The sequence below is a fragment of the Scylla paramamosain genome, chromosome 21 (genome assembly GCF_035594125.1).
Source record: "Scylla paramamosain isolate STU-SP2022 chromosome 21, ASM3559412v1, whole genome shotgun sequence".
NCBI classification, from domain to species: Eukaryota; Metazoa; Arthropoda; class Malacostraca; order Decapoda; family Portunidae; genus Scylla; species Scylla paramamosain.
In genome coordinates, this window is record NC_087171.1 from 3,580,767 (window position 1) to 3,588,266 (window position 7,500).

The following is a 7,500-nucleotide window of genomic DNA, read 5'->3' on the forward strand; positions in this document are numbered from 1 at the left end:
GCAGTTCTGCATTTTTTTTCTTGTGATGTGTGAAGACAAGTTAAGCTCCATGTGTTGATAGTGATGCAGGGAGAAAAGGTGGATTAGTTGAGCAAATTAAGATATGAGAGAGAACAGCTTAGAAAAAGATAATATTTTCGTTTTTACAGCACTGAGTGGAAGAGAGAGAGAGAGAGAGAGAGAGAGAGAGAGAGAGAGAGAGAGAGAGAGAGAGAGAGAGAGAGAGAGAGTTAATAGAAAAACAAGCCACAACAGACCTTGTGGTCCTTACGAGGTGACCTGACCTAGGACTACTAAGGTGATAATAGAAGAAAAGGACAGGAAAGCAGAAAGCTCTCTCCCCACCTTCCACTCCCTCCGCCAAAAGCCGTACAGGAAAACAGGTCGGAAATAAATACCTTACGGGGTTAGAGAAGGAAAAACCCGAAGGAAATTCTATAGGAAAGAAAGAAAATCAATGAAATGAGGTGCCCCCATTTCCTGTATGCAAACAAACGCTGTTAGCTGCTGATTGCAGGCAAAACATTTGTCAAGACGGCGTTTAAAAGTCTCTACGGTGTTGCAGTCTATCACGTCTCGAGGAAGCCCATTCCACAGATTTACGGCTCAATGAAAAAAAAATAAATAAAAAAAAGAAAGAAAAAAAGAAAAAAAAATAGATTCATGAGAGTTGAAAGATTTCCCAACAATTTTGCTCTCGTGCAATTTGAAGAATCTATCGTGAAATATTTACTGCAGTCCATGATATCAATGCCTTTGATGATTTTAAACACATGTATTAAGTCACCTCTTAGTCTTTGTGTTAATGGGAATAGATTGAAGTCTTTAATACGCTCTTCGTATGATTTGTTTCTTAGGCTTGGTATCATTTTTGTTACTCTACGCTGTACTCGTTCTAATTTATCAATGTCTTTCTGATAATAGAGGCACTATGCTTGAAAGCAATATTCCAAAAGAGGACGGACTAAAGAGTTATACAAAGTGAAGACTGTATCCTTAGATTTACATTCAAAAGATTTGCTGATTAAACCAATTATCTTATTCGCTTTCTTTACGACTTCTGAAAATTGTTGGCTAGGTTTTAGGCTACTCCATATTGTTACTCCTAAATCTATTTCGTTATCAACATTTTTAAATTGGGTACCATTTAAAATGTAATTTACTTTCTCGTTTCTATACCCTATGTGAAACACCTTGCATTTATTTGCATTAAAACTCATTTGCCAGGTTTGTCCCCACTCTGACAACTTGTCTAAATTTTTCTGCATTTCTATTACTTGTTCGTTGGAGACTACGGAATTTGCTATTTTGGTGTCATCAGCAAATTTCGATATTATACTGGTAACACCCTCATCTATGTTACTTATATAAAGAAGGAAGAGAACAGGTCCTAAGATTGATCCCTGTGGCAACCCGCTGGTTAAGTTAGTCCACTTGGATGCTTTTCCATTTATTACTTCTCTTTGGTTAGAGTTGTTTAGTCAGTTTTCTACCCATCCGTGTGATTTTAGTATAATCACTAAACGTTTGTGGGAGACTTTGTCGAAGGCCTTCTGAAAATAAAGATATATCTACCGCTTTACTCTCGTCATATTGGTTCAGAATATCAAAGAAGAAATCTAAGAGGTTCGACAAACAAGAGCGTTTGTTGCGGAAGCCGTGTTGAGTATTTTTAAGTAAGTAGTTTTCTTCTAAGTGATAAAAGAGTTTATCTCTTATTAGTGTTTTAAGCATTTTGTATACGACTGAGGTTAAGCTAATTGGCCGGTAATTACATAATAAAGTTTCACTGCCTTTTTTTGAAAATCGGAGTTATGTTAGCAAGCTTCCATTCATCAGGCATTATACCGGACTGTAGGGATTATTGAACAATACGTTCAGTGGTTTAACTGATTCGGATTTCGTTTGTTTTAGGTGAGATCGTGTCAGGCCCGGGTGCTTACTTTAAGTTTATCGATGCATTATGACACGTCACTTTCTGTTATACTGATGCTACTTAAGACGTTGTTGGTATTAATTTAGATTGCTGGCACCGTAAGGATGTCACTGAGGTCTTCTGCTGTAAATACAGAGGCAAAGAAAGTGTTTAGAATGTTACTAATTTGCTCCTCGTCGTTGGTATAGTCTCCATTTTCGTCAAGTATGGGTTCAGTAGTTGAAGTAATCACTCTTTGATTACTTCACTTACTTCCCGATTACTTCCTGATGAAGCTATAAAATTCCCTCGGGTTCGTTTTACTCTGGTTCGCAACATGTAACTCGGTGGACCTTTTGCTGTGTGTGATTAACCTCTTTCCTTTACGTCTTAACTTTACGAATCTAGTGCGTTCTTCGTTATTACTGAAGAATTTTAATCTGTTATGGGCGTCCCTCTTGGCGCGCAAGCATTCAGCTATTTGTGTTCCACCACTTAGGCTTAACGTTTTGAGTGGGACGACGATTTTTCATAGGTACGCATTCTTGCACTGCTTCTAAGTACCTATCCATGAAAAATTTCCATTGAACATTAATATCTGTGGTGGTACGTAAGTGACTCCAATCGATTTAGTTAAGCAGAGATTTCAGTTTACAAAAATTTGTTTTTTTCTGTAGTCAGGGAATTTTCTTTACTCGTTCTTTTCTTTGACTCGTTAGCCATAAAGTTTATAATGAAGGTGACTGCGTGGTGGTCACTATTACTAAACTCCTCGCCGACATTCAGATTTTCTACTAATTCATCATTCGTAGCAAGCACGAGGTCGAGGACACGGTTATCACGTGTCGGGTTTTACACAAATTGTGTAAGTGAACTTTCTTTTAAGTTATTATACAGGTCGTGTCCATGGTATGAGTTGAGTGATTCGCTCCACTTACTCACCGGTAAATTAAAATCACCAAGGATTGCGGCGTCATGTGTGTCACTTATCTCGCTAATTTGGTGGAAAATGTCGCTGTCAGTTTGGACTGGCTGGGCTGGTGGTCTGTACATAAGAGCTTATGCTACTTTTGTCCTGTAATTATTCTTTAATAATATAAATAGAGCATCTACGTTCGTAATGAGAGGTTTTGATAATAGAACTAGATTGAGACTGGCTTTGATGTAGAATAAGATGCTGCCTCCATTTTTATTTACACAACTTTTTTCAATTATTATGTTACCGGGAATTTTATATTCTGCTATATAGTCCCTGACTTGTACATTTAACTACGACTCTGTTACGCCTATTATATCGTAGTCCTCTGAGAACGCTATTTCCTCTAACTCTGAAAATTTGTTATGCAAGCTACGAGCATTCACATAGAAAACCTTAAGCTTATTTTGAGTAGGTGGGGATGAAGCTGCGCAATCCCGCTGGCCGTTTTTTAGCCTGAAACTAGAAACTTTGTTACTTAGCAGCCTTCCGAATCATGCTGCTCCCACCCCGTTGAGGTGCAAACCATCCTCCTGAAATAGGAATGGTTTATTAAAGAAGTCGTCCCAGAGGTTCACGTAGTCCACACCTTCATCTGTGCAGAGAGATCTTAGTCAGCTATTAGTACTAAAGGCTCTGTCATAGGAAATGGTCGGTGCTCTAGTCCGGGGGAGGATGCCTGAAACAATATTTTGAGATTTAGTCTTGTACCGCTGAATCATCCTTTTGTACTTCTCCATCATTTCCTCGGATCTGATGTTCTCAACGTCATTAGTACCTGCATGGATGACAAAAAGGGCATTATTTTCCGCTCCGCCGGCTGCCTCATAGCATGCTGCCGTGATGTCGTCTAGGCGTCCACCAGGTATGCACAAACGTTTCCGAGACTCACGGGCCCGACTACAAAACTCGGATAGTTGGCCTTTCACTATAGTCACCTACCATTCTCGTCTCGAAGGCGTCTACTTCCTTTTCACTCGAGACCTTGAATCTGTTGTAGGTAAAAATAGAGAGGAATTGCTTTTTATTAGTGGGGGTTGACACGATTCTTGACTACGGTGAAGGGTGTTTCCTCATGCGCAGGGAGGCGCGGCGCTGTGGACCTGACGGGGGTGGCTGCGGGTCTGGAGGGGGGTGGGGGCGATGGTGGGTGCAGCGTCTGGGAGAGAGCAACCAATATTTGAAGAAACAAACTCCTTGAGAACTTCAAACTGCCGGCCGAGGTCGTCGTACTTCTTACACTTCTCCTCGTACTTCTCATGCAGCCTCTCGATCTTGCTCTGCATGTAACACAACCTGCAAGCTGAGGAATTCCTAAATTATTGAGCGGCAAACTTGCCTTGACAGGCGTCGCATTGTCTGAGGAGAGAAGGCATGATGAGTGGCGACGGTAGCAGTCGTTTAAACAACAGAAGAAGTAGGAACAACAGCAGTCAAGGCTGAAGACAAAAACACAACAGGACACGCGTAGTGTGGCATGGCGGGAAAACGGGTCATGGTTGGCCAGTGATCAGTGCGGGGGTCGGTGGTGGTGCAGGGGGTGGCGGCGTCATGTCAACTGCCTGGGGAAGTCTATGCCGCAAAAAAAGGGAAGTTGTAGTTACTAACGGGAGGGAAAGATTACTTAATGATGAAACTTACTGATACAGCCCATCGTCCGCATTAGCTCCCGACTTCCCCCAGAGAGAGAGAGAGAGAGAGAGAGAGAGAGAGACCCTGTAAAAAAGAACCTCATTTACACATAGGTGTGGCTGGTCAAAATATGCAAATAAACTCAGGAAGAGGTGAGTAAATATTTAGTTTCGTCACCACTGAAATCTCACAAGCCACACTGGAAGCGCTTCACCGCTGGTCACCACACAGAAGCGAACTTGGGAAGAGATAAGTACACTCTAGATATCAGTTTTCTCATCCCCTGTGTATCAGTGAAAACACATTTGTTGTCGTAACACGAGAATGAGTTTGGGGAAAAAATGAGTATATCATTTTTTTTTTTTTCGCTATCGCTCAAACACTCAACACCCGCTCTCACCTCCTCCCCAAAAAAATCAGATAAGAGACACCCAAATGACTCAGTTCCAGAGGTGTCTTAAAACTGCCCAAGTCATAAGAAAGAGGAAAACAAAAACAGGCAGAGAGTTCCGGAGTTCACCAGTGAAAGGAATGAAGGAGTGAAGAGTGAAGTAATACTATAGGGAGTGAACATTAACCCAATTCGTGGTACAAACAGTTCCCAGACATCCTAAAATCATCAGTTGTTAATTAGAATGGAGTAAATAAAGACTGAATTATGGATAGATGATTCCTAACCCATCCATTGAAAAAATAAAAAAAGAAATAAACTATTCTAAATTTACTCTAATGGTATTCGTAGTATAATGGAAGTGATGGCATGATACTCAGAGTTTGGATTCATTGCGGATTCAGCGTGTCATCGACTGTTTGTAAGGAGTGTTTAAAGCTCTAAAAGTGTTTCAGATTAAGCTTGGTGACTGGAAGGCATTGGAGTAAGTGATTATATCTATCGGTATTCTAATAGTTTGCTGTTCTTTTTTTTTCGTTCTTTTTCTTTTATTTTTCGACTTTCTTCTTTTTTTTCTTCTTATGTTGCGTGTTCCTTTTTTTCATACTTCTCGTTACTTCTCCGGACGGCGGCGACGACGGCGGTGGTGGTGGTGGTGGTGATGCGGTGTGCTCGAGGTAAATGGTAAATAGTCAAGCCCAGCAAGGAAGGAAGAGAGTGAGTGTAATTATAGAGTGTTTGACCTTGCACCTCAGCTGGCATTTACTTCCTTACGGGGAACCTGCACGTCACTACAACACACACACACACACACACACACACACACACACACGATGAGTCATCAGTACGTGGCCCGTATTCTTAAACACTTCTGCGCCGCACCTCCACTATTTCAAAAGACTGTAATTCAAGTTACACGAATTTTTAAGGGTGGTTTTACGGTTCTAGTGATATATTAACAAGATTTGTGTTTGTCATCTAACACACACACACACACATCAGTCTCGTTAATCTTCCTCTTTGTTCCCATATATTTGATTATCTACCACTACTACTACTACTACTACTACTACTACTGCTGCTACTACTTCTACTACTACTATTACTACCACTGTTACTGCACCTATGAGTAGAAACAAAACTGACGTATCGCAGTGAGTAAAACAGCGACGTGTGTTCAGAGAAAGAAAGCGAGAACATGGGCGTTTTCTTTACAGCTACATGCTTTCGTCTCCTCCCATGTTCTACTTTCCCTTTCATTCACTCACACCGTTCACTCCCTCACGCAACTCTCGTTTCTTTCTCACAAAAAAAAAAAAAAAAACAATCTTGCGTAAACAAACCCTCCCTCTTGACCGCTGGGAAGGTAATACATACATTCATATTCATGTATTGCTACACTCGCACTTCCTAAGTATTATAATGTTCACACGCTGGAAGCCGCCGTTTCGTTTTCTATGTGTTGTAGTTTTAATGGGTCACTCAAGTAATTACGTGACTTGGAGATGAGGTTTTATTATCAAGAGCTTTCGTGATTCATTTTTCACACGTAGGTCTTACAGATCTTCTTGTTTGATTATCATAATGTCAACGTTAGGTTTTGTGTACTATTTCTGTTGCTGCTGCTGCTGCTACTACTACTACTACTACTACTACTATTACTATTTCTACTGCTTCTACTACTACTACTCCTACTGCTACTATTATTACTACTACTGCTACTACTACTACTACTACTACTACTACTACTACTACTACTAATAATAATAATAATAATAATAATAATAATAATAATACTATCGCTAATGCTGCTATTATTACTACTGTTTCCACCACAACCACCAGCACCACTACTACTACTACTATTACTACTGCCTCTATTGCTGCTACTATTATAACTACTGCCACCACAATCACCACCACCACCACCACCACAACAACAACAACAACAACAACAACTACTACTACTACTACTACTACTACTACTACTACTACTACTATCACTACTACTACTACTACCACTACAACTACGTTTACAACCAGATACGTACAACTCTCTTCCAAGTTTTCGTTACCTTTTCGAAACATTCACTCCTAAACAAAAGAATCACGTTACTGTTCACGCATTCAACAACACACTACTCCCAACCCGCCCCCCACACACACACACACCTTTCCACGCCAGAGAAGCACAGGCGTTCCGGGAGGCTGTATGGCAGGTAGTAATTCTCCTGAACCGTTGCTGCTCTCTTGTATATGACTTCATACGCAGAGGGATGCCAGCACGTCATTTTCCACGTTATTTTACCTCCTAGATGCTAACGACCTGAGGGATGACTGGCTTTGTTACTGTTCTTAATGGAGAAGGCGGTAGGAGTGTTTGTGTGTGAAGGTTCAAGAGAGGCACTAACAAGGGACAAGGGTGAGGGGCTGGAAGAGATGCTACTGTACCGGTTTACCGGTTTAGCGTTAAGTGTCTGCTGGCTTTCGCGTGATCCTGGTGAATGAATACAGAAGGCAATAGCTTGGAACCGCATTCTTGAACGGTACAGCGTCTCATCTCCATTTCTTTCTAACAGGTTATAC

At 40.9% G+C, this 7,500-nt stretch overlaps 1 long non-coding RNA gene across 1 annotated transcript in view; it reads right to left on the bottom strand.

Moving 5' to 3' along the window:
* Positions 1–7,138, bottom strand: part of LOC135110872 (uncharacterized) — a 10,504-nt gene extending 3,366 nt beyond the window's left edge. The window contains exon 1 of the long non-coding RNA XR_010273473.1: positions 7,087–7,138. This is a non-coding gene — a long non-coding RNA (uncharacterized LOC135110872). The remainder of the gene's footprint in view (positions 1–7,086) is intronic.
* Between the last annotated feature and the right edge of the window lie 362 nt (positions 7,139–7,500).